The following is a 21,493-nucleotide window of genomic DNA, read 5'->3' as shown; positions in this document are numbered from 1 at the left end:
ACCTGAGCATGCAAGTGTTTATCACATGTCCCTGCAACACTGGCCACACCTCACAAGAGCCATCTCTCTCTCTCCGATTCTAGGTCCAGATCGGTGACCTTCTACTCCTAAAATGCAACCCAGATGCAGTGAAAACAAAGCCATCGTCACAAAACAAACAACCTTTAGTGCTGTTATTATGAAAGCAATTTGATAACCATGTTCCTAAGTTTCTGCATTTGTTTAAAGATATAAATGGTAAATACTTTTGTGGAATATTTGTCAAGTTCTCTAAGATGCTCTTACATTAAAAAACTTCTATTGTTAACAACAAATGCAGACAGCCAGGTTTGGAAAAACAGCGAATAGAGTGAATAAATATTTATAACATTTTTAATCCAACAAGAATTAAAACACAGTCACATCTACACATTCGACCACATTGCTGAGAGCTGCAAATTTCAGTTATTTTCAAATTTAAAATAAAATACATATCACAAACCTGCTATCTGGCTTTCTTTTTCTCTATAGGGCTGGTACCAGCCTGTCCATTTCGTGTGTGCAGACTAAAGGGTCATTTAAGTTCCTAATGGGTAACACTTGACACAAAAGAACCCCTCCAAGTCACCAGTAGATGATTATAGCAAGCGGTGCTTTATCATAGTCATTTAAGTGGCTTTTAAGACAATTACGTGAAATAAGAGAATTATGGCCTTTGTGTTGTTCTGTTCAACCACTCGGCTGATACAGGGATTCTCTCCAATCTTTTCTAAGAAACAAGCTTGGTTGGGCTGAGCACTTTCAACATACTGCTCGCTCATGGCGCGGCCGGCTGGCCCCCGCTGCCCCAGAGGCACGTGGCAGGCATTCTCCCCTTACAGGAGGTGTGTGCCCGCCTGTCACTACCTTCTCTCTGCAGCTACACAGAATAACCCGCTGCTGCCTCCTGGTAATCAAACATTCCCCTTAACACTCCTCTCTTGTAGGCTAAGGGGACATCCACATTTCATGTGTCCAGATCCTGGTTTTCAGACCCCTAAGCATCTTGGCATTGGGTCTCAGAATCTCTTTAGCTTCTTCTTCTAAGAGTTCTTCCTGAAATAACGGGAGTGGAACATTCTACTCTTAACGAGGTCTGGCGAACTTCAGGGCACAATAATGCTCTTGAATGAAGCCTAAAGCCACGTGGTTTGGGGAGGCCACCTTTGTCTCTTATAACCCCTCTTCCCAATTCTGGCGGTGACTGGCTGGCCACTCCACTCCCTCCGAAGCTGGTGTCTTAGGGGACTCACTATATACAATGTGAGGTCAAGTCTGGCTGTGGCTGGGGGAACCTTTATCCCTGCTTGAATTCCCTGCCCATGTAAGTCCTGAGTTGAACGAATAAACCAAGCCCAAGGTCCGAGGTGAACTCTTTCCCTTTCCTTTCTCTGCTGTCAGGAAAACCTTCAGCAAAGCCAAGTGCCTCAAGCCATCTCAACACGTGCCTTCTCCTAGCCTCACTTACAAGTTCTATCTCGGCCCCTTCAAAAGGGAGCTACGACGTTCAATGCTCCAGCAAAACGTCCTGTTCTCTCTGCGTATGAGGAAGTTCTGCTGCTGTGAGGCTGACTCAGTGACAGCGGGCCAGGCTGAGTTCAGGAGCCGAGGCTGGGCTGTGCAGGGGTCCTGTCCTTACCTCTCCAGCATGATATTTGAGTTGGGGTTGCTGGTGGTCTGCCCGGTGGGACTCCACTTGATGGTGTATATCTCTTTGCTGTGAGCTTGCAGGTCATGCACACACGTGTCCTGCTTCATGCTCCAGATCTAGAGAACACAGTGGTAACAATATGAGCAAGCTATGTCCCTCCAGTGAGCCAAGAGACTGCTGGCTGTGAACCGTACATGAGCCACTGGAGTGTCCCACTGGAAAAAACTGCAGGTTATTTCCCAGGAAGGGCTGGGACTCCTAGCAAGACCCTTGACTGATACATCAGAGTTCACTGGGCGAGAGCTAATCTGACAGTCAGTAATGGGATAAATTACAGAGGAAGGAAGAGGACTCAGTACAGATAACCCCCAAAGGAGCAGGGAATGTGAGACTTGTGTTGAGTACTGGGGGCTGTTTAGGGTTAAACAACTCATCCCTACAGATGCCAACTTGACCTTTAATGTCATGTCATCAGAGCAGGATGCTAGCAACATTCCAGAAGGATCCCATTTGATAGCATTGACCTCATTCTGAAAGATAGGATGGGTTGGGAAAAGAAATCAAGGCCTGAAATCAGACCCAGTGGCTGTCCACCAGGGGGCAGTAGCGCTCTGTCATCATGGTGGCCGTCCAGCAGGGGGCAGTAGCACTCTGTCACCCTGCCATCCACCAGGGGACAACAGTGCTCTGTCATCCCAGCAGCTGTCCACAAGTGGGCAGCAGTACTTTCTCATCCTGCTTACCGTTCAGCAGGGGGCAGAAGCGCTCTGTCATCCGGCCGACCACCCACCAGGGGCAATAGTCCTCTGTAACCCCACTGGCTGTCCTCAAGGGAGCAGTAGCACTCTCTCATCCTGCCTACCGTCCACCAGGGGGCAGTAGTGCTCTGTCATCCTGCCATCCACCTAGGGGCAATAATGCTCTGTCATCCCAGTGGCTGTCCACAAGGGGGTAGTAGCGCCCTGTCATCCCAGCAGCTGTACACAAGTGGGCAGTAGCACTCTCTTATCCTGCCTACCATCTGTTCTGTCCAGTTGGTCAATGAGATTGAACCTTAAAGGTGACTCTCCTTGCTTGTGCTGGTCTCTAAGCTCACCATGGTGAAGGGTTTGAATCTTCATGCCAGCCAGCCACGAAGAACAGAAAATGTAAAAGTGACTCTCCATAGTGAGCACATGCTCAGACTCAGATTGGTTGCTCACCCTGCTGCAGAAGAGGCAACTGTCGTGTTTTGGGGTGGCATTGCCTACGTTTAGGGATACTGTCAGCACTGAGGCGCAATCCTTGAGAAATAAGGGTCCTAGCTCCTCCCCTCGAGCTGCCTGGAACACAATTGTGGTGAACATTCATGGAAAGAAGAACCTCTGGATGCCTATGATATAGCATGTGAGTCAGGCCCAAGTTAAACAGATGATGTGTCATCACGCTTCCGTAATTGTGTGTCCTGCTCTTCAGCCAAAGATCCAAAGCACTTTAGTGCATTCATTTGTGGAAATAATCCCTCAGGGGCAGGTGGCAGCCAGGGCAGGGTTGTGGCCTCCCCAAGCCCCGACCCATGTTTGACCTCACCCCTCCCCCTGGCTTTGGTGGCCGTGGATGCTCAAGGCCACTGATGTCATGGGTGAGAGGGGTGTACCTACTCCATGGGGTGCAAAGGCCAAGGCATTGGGAACGGGGTGAATATAGTACACCTTCATAGTCACATAAGGTGAGAGGAATTGAGCTTTTCTACATTTAATTATGGATTCATTAATGTTTTGTGTTCTGAAGTGCTGCATGTCATTAATACTTGTCACCATCCCAGCCCATCTATGTTCCTTTCTGTCCTCATACGCATGAAGCCAGTAGGGTTGGGTTGTTAAATTCTGCCACCAGAGGAACTCTGTCATGATTTTAGATGGAGGACGTGAAGCAGAAGTTTTCCTTTGGGAGCTGCACAGGACAGTCCTTTGGGCATCAGCAAAAGGCAGATGTGGCGGTTGCCAGCGGCCACTGGGTGTCATCTTGAGATTCACCTGCTTTGGTCACGCAGGTGGCCGAGATCATTGTGGAGGTCTTCTGCAACCATTGCAGTCCTGGATTTCGAGAAACTTCTTCCCTCACCTTCATCCTCTGCCTTCCAGCATCTGTGTAAGCTTCTGATTTCATATGAAATCACTTCCATTCTGAAGACTTAGAATTGCTTGTGTGTTCCTGGTCAAACCCTGACTTTTCCACCTTCCTCAGAAATGTCTGTCCTGTAGAGGTTGCCCACTGCTCGGAGGGAAAAGGAAAATTCCACAGAGAGGTGCCTTCAGATTATCTAGTTTCAGTAAACAAGTGTATTTCATCAAATCTAAGACCCCTTTGTTTGTAAGATGTGCAACTGTGTGATGAACCACATAGAAAGTAAATGATGCCTTTTAATCTATCACTCACCATCAATTATAGCGTGCAAATCAATTTCATTGGTGTCAAAAAGGTGAAGAAATGGGTGGCTTAAAGCATGTAAAATGCTATTTCTAAAGCATAACCTGTGGCCTTAAATGGTTAATGCAAGGAAGTTCCAATAACCGAGGACTAGTAATGTTAAGTCCAAGGGAAGAGTAAGAAAGCAGCAGACCTCATCTAAGCTTTGCAACAACCATCGTACTAATCGAAACAAAAGCAATCTAATTAGATCTGCCCAAAATTCAAAATTACCAAGAAGACTTTGAAATATGAAGTGATATCCACGGTCACAAGCAGAAAGCCTCACCAGAAATGTTTACTTTACTTTTAGGTGTCAGGTAATACTAGGATGAGTTCATCACACATAGCGAGATATTTAATCACTTCCTTGCATCCAGCAAGGAGAAAAAAGAGGAAGTTGGAATAATTATACATCAGTAGATTCATAAGAGACATGTCATCCAAATGTTAAGCACCGAGATTGTTTCGATCCTCATGAATAGAACGCAACAGTAAAAGGGCATATATGAGACAATACAGGAAAAGGTCAAGCCCAGGGGTCATTTGATGTCACTAAAGGGTTATTATTCATTTGTAACAATGGGGCTACTTTTACTATAGTTTTATTTTGAATGGGAGATGTCCTTTTCTCCTAAAAAAGCATACATATCTTTGCAGGTTAAGAGAGATGACATCTTCAGTTGTTCTGACAGGACTAGGTGGAGGGGTCGAGGGGGTAGTGCAGATGAAATGGGATTAGAGTTTTGAGAGTATTTGTGAAGGCCAATGAAGGATACGTGGGAATTCATTACACAAATCCCTCTAATGTATTTTGGAAGTTTCCATAAAAGAAATTGAAGGAAAGTATACAGAATATGAAGACAAATCTCTGTATTTTTTTTTTTTTTTACATTTTTCTAAAGTCAAGGAACATTAAATCTACAGAGAATTTCAGTAAATTAGTGGTAAATATTTACACTTCTTCCTTGATGTTGCTTAATACTACCCCCGAAGATTTCAGCTGCCTACCGCTGTGAAACACCTGTTCTTCATGGTATGGCCCAAAACAGCTAATGCGGTTGAAATAATAGATGTAAAAGTGAAACGTTGTAAAGCATAGAGGGCTTTCTCTGTCAGCAAAATACCCTTGGGAGGCATATAGAAAACACCGCGAGGAAGTGAAAGGACATACACTGGGATAAATTGTATTTGGCAGACCTGACTTTCTGTGGACTGAAAATGCAGGTGTTTCTAAAACGCATCAGGTTAGGGCAGATGTTGAGGGGCGTTTTCTGGAAGTGAGATTGTCAGAAAGGGAAGGCTCTCATCTCTTCACCACCACCCTCCACACTCTGCCTTGTGTAAGGTGCCTGCTTCCCTCTCACCTCTTCACCTTGCCTTCTGTTGATTCCCTCCAAGTGCCAGGCCTAGCTGTTTCAAAGTTGTTCACGCTCTCTCCAGTTGGTCATTCTAGTTATTATCTCTCTAATTCTATTTCCTTTTGGGAACAAGGACCTATTTCCGTTTTCCATTCCTTTTTCCACTTTTGGATTCCTCTCACATATACCTATAAAAGACCCTTATAATTCCTATTTGCCAATATACCCCGATCCCATGTTCACAAGTCACTCCCTCCCTGGAGAGTCCACTTAAGTCAACATCGCCATAAATTTTGTCACTACCAGCTGGCTTCCATTTATCATAAAATGCCAGATTTCACCTTGGTAGTTGACACACTTTGTAAGAGCATGACATTTGTCTTAATGGTCTTAATCATCCCTTGACATATTGTTGGCTGTTGGCCTCACTTTTATATCATAAGCTAGACTGGGTTTTGCAACTGGAAGTTCTGTCCATCTGCCCCACCTGCCCCGAAATTTCCTCTTGTCAAAGTTCTACACATAAAGCATCTGCCAGGAAAGTGTACTTTTGGAGAAAACTTGAAGGCTCAGGGTATCCTAGGTTGGCGTTAGTGACAGACACAACATCCATTATGTCCCAGATACACTAGTTGCTTACTTCTTCCTCACAATCCAAAGCAGGTGTTCCTCTTTGCTATGGAGATTGCGGGGCCAAGAGTCCTTCCATCCTTTGTGTCCATCATCTGCTAGTGCCTCAGGGTCCTTTGATTCCAGGTGGCAAGGGACACATCAGTGCTGTTCCCATTCCGTTACCTGGAACTCAGTCACGTGACCATACCGCAGTATAACGGTGGCCGGGGGTTGTGTGTGTACTCAAGAGGATGATGAAATGGGTGTTTGGTAAGTAGATAGCAGTCTCAACCATACGCCACCTACCTAGTAGCAGAACATAAGTCATTGATGCCTCCTTTAAGGTTGTCAATTTCCTTGTGACACCACACTCTCCCCATTGCACTCACATGCTTGGCTCCCCTTTGCCTCCTTCCCTGCTTCATTTTCTCCATGTCACTTGAACTTGTGCTTGGTTATATTGTTGGCAATCACGGACTCCTCCCTGGAAGTGGTATTGCATCCTCTTCATGGCTGTAGGACTTGCAGTTCATCCCTGAAGGCACAATCTATTGCCCCATTGTTACGCTTCACCCAGAAACCTGCTTTAACCAATGGGACAGGAAGTGGATCTGAAGAACCCCAAGTCCGTGTAGACTCTCTGCGGTGGCATAGATCTTCTGTGTCATTTCTCTCCCTCTGCTGTGAAAAGGGCAGTCACCGAATCCGGACTGCTCCTTCAGACTGTGTTCTGGAGCAAGATGGTACATGGGGCTGGGCAGGAGCCATCCTGTCACCTCCTTCACATGCCATCAGCAAGAATCGATGTTTATGCTTTAACTTACTGGGATCTGGGACTTACCACCATAGCTCAAACCTGTGGTGAGTTGTTACTGATACAGTTCCTGATATCGTATACACGTATGACTTTCCATCTTGGCTGTCTTTTCCCACTAGAAGCAACTGTTCATAAGGACAGTGAGTTTCACTAGCTTGATTCCTGCTGTCCCTAGTGTGTGGATTGGCACCTAGAACATAGTTTGGCTCAATTGATTGTTGATTGAGCCACATCCTGGGAATCAGATGTAGGTAGAGGTTTTCTATTGCCGAATGCATTCCTGTATCTTTCCACAACTATGATAGTTAATGACAATTTGCCATTTGGCCTTTCGATGGTTTTCTCGTTGCTTTTACTTCTGTTTTGTCAGGCATTGAAACTACAGGAAGAAAAGGTGAGTGACTGGAGAGCAGCATGACTCTGAAGACAATTAAGAACTGTAACGTCCCCAGCAAGTCCTCTGGTTTCACATGACATCTTTCTCACAGCCATCGAACCACTCCCTCTTGCCTACTCAATAAATACCTGTAAATAATGAAAATGATGAAAATGAATGGCACCCCTAAAACTAGGATGGACAGGCAAGCTTTTGCTAGTTTGGGAAATTTTTCTACTACATCTGAGGTTCTTGAAGCTGGATTGAGGAAATACCTAGATCATTAATCTTAGATGTACTCCCCCAACCCATGCATGAGTATGTGTCATTTCTGAAGGTGTTTTAAACTCCGTGGCATCTTCAGATTCTGTGATGTACAGTCATTAGTATCTCGGACATGCTTTGCCTCTTGCTTTTTCCTTCAGGATCTGTCGATTCCAAAACTCTTAGCAAATGCCAGCCCGTGGGCAGACGAGACTCATGTTGCACTTGGAGATGGCATGTGGGGGTCATACACGGGACCCCACAAGTGCAGCGTCCCAGGTAGAAGCCGAGACGAGAACAGATGTGACAGGGGCAAATGCTGAGAAGCGTAATTTTTCAACACTCAGTGCCAATGAACTAGGAAGTGGGACAGGAGAAAATGCCCCCACAAAGGTACTGAGTAGTGACAGCCAATTGGACATAGAAGAGTGAATAAAGAAGGTATGATCCCTGTCCTGGGGGGGGGGGGATGACCGGGATCTGTCTTATATGATCTTCTATAGGGAAAGGCAGCATTAACAAATACAAATACATAGGTAATTTATAGGAGTACCACCTCTGGCAAAGGTGAAGCAGCCATGAGAGAGACAACCGGCTACCTTTACATGGTGGAGCCGATATGAACGGTTCTCTTGATGAAGTGATTTTTTGTTTGTTTGTTTGTTTGTTTTTTGCCAAGACCAGAAGTATGCCAGTGGCAGTGGTGAAGGGAGGTGTGCATTGAAGGCCAAGGACACTGAGCAAGAGTGAGATTCTGTCAACACTCAATGTTCTCTCAACTTGTAGGTGTGTGATTTTCTTTTTACAATTTCAAATACAGCTGGTGATCATTTGCCTGTAAAGCTCCTGCCTTTTTCCCACATAGCTACCCAATTATTGCTACATCATACACCGAATAAGTCAACTGTTCCAGGTGCTGAAATGATTACTTTGTTAAATATTAAACCATTATAAATTATTTTTAAAAGATCATTTATGTGTTATTTGTGTGGAATCCAATTAGCCTGAGACATAGCAGCTTAAAACCACAAACACATAGAATCTCACATTGGGCGATGGTCAGAAATCTGGGAGGGGCTTAGGTGGGTATTTCTGGCTCAGGGACTTACAGAAAGTCACATTCAAGATGGTGGCTAGAACTGCAGTCACCTGGAGGCTTGACCTACTCATCCAGTTGCCTGGGACTTCACTGGTTTTGGCACTGAAAGTTTCCTGTTCTGTGTAACCCTTCTGTCTCAGAATGGGTGGTGACCCTACTCGTATGTATGTTGACTGCAACGCTCAGCTCCTCACTGGCTGTTGGCAGGAGGCCTCAGTTCTCCTCCATGCGGGCCTCTCCGTAGAGCTGCTCAAAATGTGCAAGCATTCTAAGACTGAGACACAGCACAGTAAAAAGCGATCCAAGAGAGAGGCAGAGGCATTCACAGAACTTTCACAAAACTGAGCACGTGTTAAACTACAACGAATATATGAATCATTCAGTAAAAGGTATTCATACAATATGCTGATCCAAGCAGGTCACAGATGTAGATGTATTCCATTACTTCTATAAGGGGATTCTATTTTGTGTTTCTATACAGATGTGCTTACATGCCTAGAAGACATACATGAACATGCTTATAATGGGCATCTCGGGGTTGGTGGGATTCAGGATATGTTTCACTTCATTTTGCTCATCTTTATTTCTAATTTCTCTGCAGTGTATTGTTTTTATAATAATTGTTTAATTACAAGAATCTGGGCCATATCCTGTCCTAATCACTGTGGAAGACAAAAACAAAAAACAAAACAAACAAACAAAAAACATTGCCATTTTGCAGACAGGAGAAGCAGCAAAACATAAGTAGAAAGGTACATGTCAGAAGACCAAGTTAATTTAATGATAGTATGTGTAAATAGATTAAATGACCACAAGGATTGACCTTAAAAAACAATTATGTAATTTTACCTAGCTTCTCATTTTCCTTAAACATTAAAAATAAAGGTCAGGGCAAAAGTTGATCAGCAGGTATACAAAAAGTCAGCCGCAGTGATAATACTGATCCAGGCAGGGTGGAACTGCTGGCAAAAAGCAGTCGATGAATCAGGAGTCATTACATGGTAAGAGGTTTAAATACAGATCAATACCTTATGTATGATTAATTACATCGAATCGAAAAGTAGAAATCAAAACCAGGTAGACCATAAGGATAATTTAACAGAAGTGTGACAGAAATGAAAGATGGTATTATATGTTTCAGCCTTTGACAGAAGTTAGCAAAATTAAATGCCAGATACTGATACAATTGAAAAGATATCATCAGTAGACCTCAAATTCAAAAAGAGAATATACTCTTATCAGGAATTCATAGGACTTTCACAAAATTCAGTACCCACTACTGTCCAAAGAACACTGTGAATTACAGAAGATACAGCACGGGCCACAGTCTGGGACACAAACTTAGAAGTTACCGAGACTCTTCTGTGACACTAACAGTACAATCGATGATCACCACCACTATCTCCCTAGCCACAGTTTCTTTCCTGAACTTTCTCCTTGGGTTCTAGGCCTGTGGCTGCAACTGTCCACTTCTGTGTCCACCCCTGCCCATGCAGCTGTCCTCTTCTCACCTTGCCTGAGTCTTCCTGTGTTCACTTCACCAGTCTGCCCCTCACCAGTCCCTGCCTTGTCACTAGCACCCTCACCTACTCGAGCACCCTGTCACCCAACGAACTGACTGCCAGTACGGGCCTGAGCTCTCCCTTGTCCACAGCCCACACTCAGCCCTGAGGTAGCCAGGTCTCAGGCTTCCCAACTCCCACGGAGCTCTCTGTTCTTACGGTCCCCCAAGTCTGTTGTTTCTGGAGCCTGGGGGCAGGTTGACATTTCCCGAATGCTGTTTCTTCCCTGGGAGCACATCGAGGGCTGACGCTTGTGGGGAGCTGCCCACGTTACACCGTAATCGCCATTACAAGATGGCGCCGGCGGACACTGACAATCGGCAAAAACAAGTCTAGAGCGCATGTGCTGGGAATTTCCCCACCTCTAGTCTCTGCCTCTCCCGTGGCGTCATCTGGGCTGATGCACGACCGCCAATCAGATGGGAACACGTCCTAGGCGAGGGACTGTCTCTATATAAGGGGCGCGGCTCCCCTCGCTCGGGGTCTCCATTTTTGGCAAGCTTATGCTCTCCCTCTCAAGATGCATTAAAGCTGATCTGCAGAAGGATCCTTTGTGTGCCGCGTCGTTCTTGCTGGTGAGACGGTAGCGTGGGACATCTGGTGCCGAAACCCGGGAAAACTTGTGACATCGTCAGCACCTTCGGAGACCCCCTGGTGACAGGGAGGATTCAGAACTGCAGGAGGGTAAGTTCAGAGAGGTGTGTCTGTTCTTGGTCTGGGGTGAATTCGGTTAGATTACAAGGTTTTAGACTCATCCCTTGGTGTGGTCAGACTGACGTAGATAAGCAGCTGCACCTGAGACCCGTGTGAGCCTCTCGTACATAAGGGAGCGGTGTGTCTCACAGCGCCTCCTAAAGCAGAGTGCGTTATGGGTTCTACGCAGTCTATGGTTACCGCGTTAGAGGCTGTGCTGAGACAACGTGAGATCAAAGTAGGGGGCCGTGTACTCAGAAATTTTGTGAAAGAGGTAGATCGTGTGGCGCCATGGTATGCCTGTTCCGGCTCCCTAACCTTGAGTTCTTGGAACAAACTGGGCAAAGACCTTGACCGCAAGTATGCAGAGGGAGACCTACGTCAGGGCACCAAGACCGTTTGGAAGTTCATTAAGAATTGTTTGGAGGATGAAGGCTGTAAACCGGTAGTGACAGAAGGACAAAATATATTAGAGGAAGTCCAAGACAGCATGTCAGAAACTGAACGGAGTGAGAGGATGGGTACCCGCAAGAGGAGAGACGTCTCCTGTAGAAAAAAGTGCCCTCCCGGTAAGTCTACGGACGAGGGAGAGATTCTAAACCATCAAAGTGATGTTCCCGGAAAATCTGCCGGGGAGGAAGGGGTTTTAAACCCCCACCAAAAGAGAAAAAACAAAAGAGAGCTTTACCCTGTAGGAGAGCTGAGGGCTATAGACCAAGGGTTGGAGGACTTAAATCTACATGAACCCGACTGACTCCCTCAGCCCTAGCGAGGAGTCCGATTTAAAGGAGGAAGCTGGGGGCATGCCACCTTTGAGTGGAATACGTCCGAGACTTTTGAGTCTTCTGTTTCTGTCCAAAGGTACGGACAAAATACGTCTGTACCATCGACACCAGTCTGCCTTTTCCCCCCTTTCGTGTTTATTTTAGTTCAGGATGCAGTACAGGAAAATCAGATTACTTGCACCAATGAATCCTGCTTTTATGCACAGTGTTGGAATGCTACTGGGTTTAAATTGGCTGTGATTGCGCGAATGCCTAGGTGGGTTCCCGTTCCTGTGGAGGCCCCTAATGCTATGTCCTTATTCAGGCAAAAGAGGGATTTTGGTTTCACCGCAGCAATTGTTACCGCTGTCTCCTTGGTGGCAGCTGCAGCTACAGCTGCGGCTGTGTCTTTGGGTACCACGGTTCAGACTGCCTCCACATTAAATAATTTGTCCTCTTCTGTTGCTCAGGCCCTGAACACACAAGCTGCGATAAATGCTCAGTTAAAGGGAGGATTAATGGTGGTTAACCAGCGGGTAGATCTAGTACAGGAACAAGTAGATGTTTTGTGGCAAGTAGCACAGTTGGGGTGTCAGTGGAAATATTCAGGATTATGTGTAACCAGCATCCAATATGAAAATTTTACCAGGGCGGCAAATTTGTCTCATCAATTGTCTAAGTATCTTTTAGGAAACTGGACAGGGAACTTTGACGACCTGATGCAAGAACTGCGCTATGCCATCTTGTCTGTGAATTCAACAAGAGTGGATGCCTCCTTTTCAGCTGGACTGTCCTCCTGGATCACAACTGCCATGTCACATTTCAAGGAATGGGTGGGGGTGGGGTTGTTTGGAGCGGCCCTCTGCTGTGGACTAGTGTTCCTTCTTTGGCTGGTCTGTAGGCTGAAAGCCCAAACACAAAAAGACAAGGTGGTCATTGTCCAAGCACTTGTGGCTCTGGAGCAAGGAGCCAATCCCGATATTTGGCTATCTATGCTCAAAGACTAGTCCCCCCCCCCTCTTTTCGGCTGGCCTCCCTGAAAACTGATCAGTGGGGTTCGCCCTGGCTCGTGCTGGCCCACAATTCACAATTCAGAGTCCGCTACAGTAGATCCAGAGAGGGGCAACTTCCCCCCAGACGTGTGCCGACCTAAGACATGGTGCCTGGTGGCGATAGGGTTAACCTTTGACGGGTAAGGTCACGGCCTGAGGTGGGTCGACCTAAGACAGGACTACTGGCTAGACATGTTGTGGCCAATGAGCTTGGTCCAGCCTCTTAATGTAATAAGAAAGGGGGAGATGTGGGGAGCTGCCCACGTTACACCATAATCGCCATTACAAGATGGCGCCAGCCGACACTGACAATCAGCAAAAACAAGTCTAGAGCGCATGTGCTGGGAATTTCCCCACCTCTAGTCTCTGCCTCTCCCGTGGCGTCATCTGGGCTGATGCACGACCGCCAATCAGATGGGAACACGTCCTAGGCGAGGGACTGTCTCTATATAAGGGGCGCGGCTCCCCTCGCTCGGGGTCTCCATTTTTGGCAGCTTATGCTCTCCCTCTCAAGATGCATTAAAGCTGATCTGCAGAAGGATCCTTTGTGTGCCGCGTCATTCTTGCTGGCGAGACGGTAGCGCGGGACAGACGCTTTGATTTACTTTGCATTCCCAGGGTTCTGCACAGTGTCTCCTGCATAACAGACGCTCAGATGGTTGAATAAATGAAAGAAAGCGAAAGCAAATTTTCAAGAAACATGGGCATTTTGGGTACATCTCCCATTGTCAAATAAAATAATTGTACTCGGTGTTGTCATTTCATTAGTCCCGTGTGGCTCCTCCCAGTTCCATGGAGAATCTCTGACATTTGAACAGGAGTGAAGACAGTGGATGGGAGGACTGTGCATGTGGAGAATGGAAAGAACCCTAATCTTTGACTGTGAATATCCTAGAAGTTTTGGCCAAGACACAAAGCAAGTGCTTTAAATGAATAGGTCAGTGTTTTGCATGAGTGGTTAAGTAGCATTTGGACATCGAAGGGTGTGCTGTAAACACTTAAAGGAAGGTTTAAGAAAACTGTCCTAGGTCCGAGAGTCCATTTATACCTTATGTCTCCAGACAAACTGCTAGGTGATTCCACGTTTACCCGGCCGAGCTCTTACTTCTACCAGCCATTTATGGGTTGCCTTTTTCGTGCTTTGGAATTAAAATTTAAAAGTTAAAAAAATACAATATCCAAGTTGTGCTTGGTCTTCGTATCTACTATTCAACACCGATTTCCATGAGCAAATATTGGCTCTACCAAATATTACCCTCTTATTTAAAAGCTTTATGGTACGATATTTTAAGCCGATGCAGAAAAAGAAAAAAAAAAAAATAGTGAAAGGAACCCTCTATCTCTTACCCACCTTCAATAATGATCAGCTCATGACCACTCGTGTTTCATCTATATGTCCACATGCATCCCCATTTCCATATGATTTTGAAGCAAATCAGACTTATCATTTAATCTGTAATTATGTCAGCATGTGTACTTCAAAGATAACGTTTTAAAATAGTAACCCCACCATTATCACACAGAGTTGATGATGAGTATATGTGCACAGAATGTGATGATCAAATCAGGATAGTTGGCATATTCGTGCATTAATCAGTTTCTAACAGCATTCTCTAATCACAGGAACTGGGAATCCTTAGAGAAATGGCTGGTACTAGGACTGGGATGTGGAATACACAAGCTGAGCCTGCAGTGTCTTCTAGTATGAGAGGGTTGTGCTCAAAGAAAGCCTAGTGCGGGGAGGGGTGTAAAAGGGACACAGGGGATAACCCCAATGTCCCCAGTGTCTGAATGTGGAAGAACTGAGCTACAAAATGAATGAAGCAGTATTGGATTAGAACCCAAAGCATAAACTCAATGTCCATGAGTCCATGCCATCATCAATAAATGACTGAATAAAGAAACAAATGAGGGAGAGCACACAAAGCTGTGCACGTGATTCCAAATAATTTACGTAGTTACTGTGCCCTCCAGGATCTGGAGCATATCTGCCCACTGCTTAAGGGTGGGCTGCCCATAATAATGTCCTTCCAATGAACATGGCATGGAAAATGGTAGAAAAGAGTACCTTTAGAGTGTAGAAACCTGAGAAACACTGTGTCAGCCAGGTGACCGAGATCAGCATTGACAACGAGAAGTGCTGTTGATAGCATGAATCTTTAATAGGATGTGATGAGGACACTCTGTGGTCTTCTTTCCCAAACCCGTAAGTCTAATGTAATCATGAGAGGAACATCAGACAGATCCCAATTGGGGGCACTCTGCAAAGTACTTGATCAGTACTCCTCAAAACGGACAAGGTCACCAGGAACAAGGGAAGCCTGAGAAACTGTTGAAGCCTGGAGGAACCCAAGGAGACATGACGACTTAGTGGAGTATGGGATCCTGGAACAGGAAAAGGACATTAGGAAAAAAAATGAGGAAATCTAAATAGAGTCTGGACCTTAGTTAATAGTTATGTATCAGCATTGACTCGCTAGCTGTGGCAAGGGTACCATAGTAGTGTAAGATACTAAAAACGGGGGAAATTGTGTATGGAAAAAATGTGCACTCTCTCCACTATTTTAGGATCTTGCGAATCTAACGCTGTTCTAACTTTAAAGCTTTATTGACACTTTAACAGTTCCTTGATATCATCAAACATTCATGTAGTATTCAAAAATCAAATTTTCGTACCCACTTAGTTTTCACAGTTTGATATCCTACTTCCTTTAATTGTCTGATACACCACTATGCAATAGACTTATAATGCAGGACGTATAATTATATATACCACAACCGCCACATGAAAAATACCAAATACGCGAGATGGATGTCATAATATTGTATATTTTCTTTCACATATGTAAACTGTTTTCTTTTCGATGTCTAAGAGATATAAGATGATTACAGGTATTTGACCATTCTGTGCTGGTGTGTGTGATGTTTTTAATTCCTGCCGTGTATTTTTCACCCAGGAGACTTGTGCCTTCAGACCTCCCCTCTTCAAGTGTCCGTTAGTGCATGAGCTGGTGGCTGGACTATTGCAAGGTCCAGGTCTAAGAGAACAATGTGGGTCTCACAATGTGGTCCCTGGACCAGCAGCACATGCCTTGCCCGGGTTCTTGCTAGACATGCAATTTCTCAGACTCCACTCCAGACCTGCAGAATTGAAGAGGGGTAGGGAGCCAGGAATCATAAGCCCTCCAGGTGATTCTGCTTCACATGCCAGTTCGACAACCACAGCTGGGGGTTCTAAGACATAAGAGATTTAAACAGGCTTGGCCTTGGAAAGGAAGAAAATCCTTCAGTCTTGACAGTCTGATTGAAGTTGGAGGACAGTATACTGAACAATAAGCCAGACACAGAAGGATGACTACTACGTGATACCACTTCAATGAGTATGAGGAATGTAAAACAGACTCAGAGAAGCAAAGACTAGAAGAGTGCCCTGGAGCACACGGGTGAAGAGGGAAGGAAAGCAGGGAGGGGTGATGCACACACCTCCTCCCTCCTCCAGTTGTTACTGCAATACTTAGGATAGCCTTTGGCTACTTTGACAGGGAGACCCCCAAGCCCAGGAGCTTCCAAAAGTGGGAAACTTATTTGTCTCTTGTGTCCCTGTTGGCAGTCTGAAGGTGCTCCACATAGAGCAGGGATCCATGCCCCTTCTTCTTGTTCTGCTTTCCTCAGCTTGCGGTTTCCAACTCGTGGCCCAACACAGTTGCTCCAAGTCCTGCCATCACATCCACATCCCCACTCAGTCACTTCTAGCCTCTGAGGGGTCTTTTAATGAGGTGGCCACATACCCAGTGAAAAGACTCTTAATCTAAGAAGTGGAGAACTGAATTCGTGGACAAGAACATTCTCCGTCACACTCCTATTAAATTATCATGCAGCTACACGTGACGGTTGAAGCTTAACTGAAGGGATGAAATCTGTAAGGTAGAAAAAGTGGCGAGGACAAGGTTTATATGTGGATTTGTGATAGGAGAGGCTGTGGGGATATGTGGGGTAGTGAGAGCTAGAGAAGACGGGGGATTTTCCAGGAGATACAAGGAATTGATGATCTATGGCCCGTTCGATGATATCGGAAAGTCCAGTAGGAGTTAGGATTTGTTTTCTAGTATTTTTGGTCATAGAACGTCTCTGTGAAAGTCTCACCAGGTTAACACTGGACATAATTGGGAATTACAGAATTACAATGGGAAGAGCAACATGACAGCAACTCTCTGGGGAATTTTGATCATCCAAGAGTGACTTTAGCGAGGTGTGAGAGGAGTACAGAAGGGATCAGAGACACATCTGAATGACCTGCAGCGTGAGGATTTGGGACAATAAAGAAGGGAAAAACGCAGCCTCAAGGGGGTGAAGTTAGTCCTTGGTCAGGGGGTACTTTTTTTCTTTTTGGGAACTTGTGCCCTGTTCTTGATCCCAGTCAGGGCCACGTGTCTGGGATTTCTGGTGCGTAGACGGATGGCTTGGCTTCAGGCTGCAGGATCCCTAGTCTTTACAGAGACAAGAAGGCTGAGCAGCCAGCCCGAATGGAGGTGTTTAAAGGAAAACATGCCCAGAGGGGGATTTAGAGGCAGAAGAAGAGCTTTGTGGAGGGAGAAATTTGCTAGTAAAAGGGTTGGGGAGCTTGATTTGCTCCTGGTGTGAGAATTCAATGTCACGATCCCTGGAATGACCCGCGAGGTGCAGAGACGCAGGATCGCAGCCGGGCTGCCCGGAAGGGGCACACGGAGCGTCTCCACCCCAGCGCCCCTGGCCGTTACATGGGAGTCTCTGGGCAGGCGCTGGAAGTCAGGAGTCTTTATAGGTCCCTGGTGATCCCAGGCTGTGACCAGGGAGGAGCACCAGCCATCGGGCAGGGAGACCAATGTCCCCTGTGACCGGGTGGCCCCTGACCGCCGTGCTCCCAGCCGCCTGTCCTCCTCCAGCTGCCTAGGGGAACGCGCCTTTCCCGCCTTCCCCTCCATTGCACTCCAAGATCCCCTGCCACCTCTCCCCGCTCGGTTTCTCTTGTCCCCGGCATCACTGCGTCCGTCATTTCAGCTCCACACACTGCAGTGTACAGTGTCCTGCAGCTTTTATTCCAGCATGTATCGGAAGCCACGAAGTCGTAGGCCGGCGAGCCTCTGTCACCGGCTGTGCTGTTACAAGGTTTTCCATTCGTGAAGGCTGAGGAGGCTCCCTTCTGAACACTTGGACCCGGCTGCATTTTCAGTCTGGACCCTTCCCACGCATGTGCTGAGATGCTCACAAACTCGCTTCCCACAGAGGACCAAGGTGGCTCGCCAGGTGCCCGTGTCACGACCATTATGTCGGGAAGTTCCCTGTGGTAGTTGGAGCGTGAAAGTGGGTCTCAGCAGATGGCTGTGTCCCCCCAAACCTAGATGTTTTCATTGCTTCTATGATGTCCCTCTCTGATACCTTCTCTATGATGCTATTACCCATAATGTCCCATCAGGTCACCCCTCTGTATGATATGACCTAAGATGTCCCTGTATGAATCCCTTCTGTGTGATCCTACTCTCAATGATGTCCTTCTATGATACCCCACTCCATGATGCTGTTATCTACAATTTCCCTGATTTCCCTTTTCATGACATCATGTATGATGTCCCTCTATACCACCCCTCTCTATGGTATTATAAATAATGTCCCTTTATGATACCCCTTGTATGATATCTATGATGTCTCTCTATGATACCGCACTCTATGATATCATCTAATAAGTCCCTCTATGAAACCCTTCCCCATAATGCCATTATCTATGATATCTCCTCTACGATACCCTCCTGTATGTTATCTATAATATCCCCACTATGACACCCCTCTTTATGATAGTAGCTAAGACGTCACTCTATGAAACTCTTCTCTATGACCCTACTGTATATGATGTACCTCTATGATTCATCAGTCTAGATTATCAATAATGCCCTCTATGATTCCTCATTCTATGATATTATCTATAATGCCCCTCTATGATTCGGCTTTCTGATGTTATCTATAATACCTCTCTATGATTTCGCTCCCTATGATACTATTTGTAATGCCCCGCTATGATATTATCTAGTAATGCTCCCCTATGATTCCTCTATGTTATCTATGATTTTTGTCTATGATTTGGCTCTCTATGATTCTATCTATAATGCCCCTCTATGATTTGGCTCTCTATGATACTATCTATACTGCCCCTCTATGATTCGGCTCTCAGAGGTTACCTATAATGCCCCTCTATGATTCTGTTTTCCATGATATTATGTGTAAGGCCTGTCTATGATTCGTCTCTCTGATATTATCTATAATGCCCCTCTATGAATCGGCTATCATCTCTAATGCCCCAATATGATTCAGCTCCCTATGATACTATTTATAATGCCTGGGTATGATTCAGTTCTGTATGATTCGGCTCTCTATGATGTTACCTACAATGCCCCTCTATGATTCGGCTCTCCATGATAATATGTGTAAGGCCCGTCTATGATTTGGCTCTCTATGATAATTTCTATAAAGCCCCTCTATGATTCGGCTCTCAGATATTATCTATAATGCCTCTCTATGATTCCACTCTCTATGATGTTATGTGTAAGGCCCATCTATGATTCGGCTCTCTTTGATATTATGTATAACGCCCCTCTATGATTCAGCTCTCTACGATATTGTGTGTAAGTGTCGTCTATGATTCGGCTCTCTATGAATATATCTATAGTGCCCAGCTATGATTCAGCTTGCTTACATTATCTATAATGCCAGTCTATAACTCGGCTCTCTATATTATCTATAATGCTCCTCTATGATTCCCTCTCTATAATTTTATCTGTAATACCCAGCTATGTTTGGCTCGCTGATGTTATCTATAATGCCCTTCTCTGATTCGGCTCTCTATGATATCATGTGTAAGGACCCTCTATGATTCCGCCGTAGGGGAACATACTCCATCTGGGTGGAGGTTGCGTGACCTCTGGGGTTCCAGCTCCCTGTGGGGTGAGGGGTGCGGTTCGACGGGGGGATATGCTCTTGGGGATTGAGAGCGCGCCGGCCGCGGGGCTGTGGAGGTGGCGATCGGCTCCTGCTGGGTAACGGCGTGTGGCCAGCTGTGGGCACCTGCTCCGTGGAGAGGGAGGGCTCTCGTCTTGGGGAGCAGGGGATCTGCTCAGTGCGCTGGGAGGGCAAGTGGCCTGTGGTGGGTACCAGCTCCGTACAGCGTGAGGACTCCATACTTTGTTGGTGTCCGGTTGACTGGGTGGGGACTTGCTCCGCATCACTGAGAGCACGCAGCCCAGGTGACAAGGATCTGCTCCTACGGGATGTGCGATCCTGATTTTACCGGTTCCCCGGTGAGGTCCCGCGGTCCTCTGGGGGCGACATGCTCTTCAGTGGTGAGGTCACGCGGGCCGTGGGGGTGGGGAGGTGGTGATCTTTTCCTGCTCGTGGTGGCGTGTGGCCAGCTGTGGGCAATTACTCCGTGAAAGGTGCGGGCTTGCGTCTCGCGTGGTGGGGCATCTGCTCTGTGGGGTGGGAGGGCGTGCGGCTCGTGGGCGTTCCTGCTCTGTGCGGGAACAGGGCTCTGGTCCTAATGCGGTGGACGTGGTCCTACCGGGAATGGCTACAGACTTTAGTAGTGTCCCGGTGAGGGTGCGCAGCCCATGGGATTAGGACACCTCCTCCTCCGGAGTGAGTTGGCAGTCCGATCTGGGCGAGCTTCTTCCTGCGTGGTTAGGGCGCACGGCCAGCGGTGAGACCTCCTCCGTGCGGCCTGAGGTTACGGGGCCACGGGGGGTGGGGGGAACTGCACCATGTGTGGTGAGGACACACGTCCTTTTGGGGCACCTGCTCCGTGTGACTTGAGGGCTCCAGACCTTATCGGTGACCAGGTTAGGGCTCTGGAACCGGGTTGGGTACTTACTCCTGCGGTGTGAGGGCACACGATCCGAGGCGTGGGGGGAACCCGCTAATGTGCGGTGAGGGTCCATGGCCCGCCAAGGCACCTGCTCCGTGCAGCTTTTGGGTTCCAGACTTTATTGGTGCCCAGGTGAGTGCGCGAGAACCGCGTTGGTGACCTCCTCCGTGCTGGGTGTGGGTGCGGGACCAGCAGGGGGGCTTGCTCCCTGCAGGGTGAGGGCGCACGTCACGTCGGGGCACTTGCTCCGTGCAGCTTTAGGGCTCCAGACTCCCCCGGGGTCCGTGTGAGACAGTGAGGACCTGCTCAGGTAGGGGTGACGGGGAGGGGCCCATGGGAATTCCTGTTCCGTGATGGTGAGGGCTCAAGACATATCGGTATCCAGGTGAGACTATTGGCCTTTGAGAGGACCTAAATGCTCCATGCGGAATGAGGAATCCAGACCTTACCGATGTCTGGGTCAGGGCGCCAGGCCCGCAGGGTACGTGCTCCATACGGGGTGAGGGCACCCGGACCTGGGGGACCGAACTGGTCGGTGAAGTATGAGGGCTCCAAATCTTATGCATGTCCTGGTGAGGGCGCGCGGCCCACGGTGCGGAGCTGTGCCTTCTGGAGTGAGGTCTCAACGCCTTACAGGTGTCCAGGTGAGGCGTACATCCCAGGGTTGGGACCCGCTCAGTGAAGAGGGAGGGGCTCTTCCCTTAGTAGGTGAGCATACTCCATTCAGAGGGATGGCATACGGCCCGCGTGAGTCTTGTTCCCTGTCATGTGAGATCATGTGACACTCCCGGGAACGTGGGCCAAGCTTACGGGGATGAGGGCTCATGGCCCTTGCGGTGACGTTCTCAGCACGCCACAAGGGGAAAAGGCCAGGGCGGGGAAGTGCAC

This window comes from Cynocephalus volans, unplaced genomic scaffold (assembly GCF_027409185.1).
Source record: "Cynocephalus volans isolate mCynVol1 unplaced genomic scaffold, mCynVol1.pri scaffold_35, whole genome shotgun sequence".
NCBI classification, from domain to species: Eukaryota; Metazoa; Chordata; class Mammalia; order Dermoptera; family Cynocephalidae; genus Cynocephalus; species Cynocephalus volans.
The sequence above is the reverse complement of the archived record's forward strand: the minus strand, read 5'-3'. Positions refer to the sequence as shown.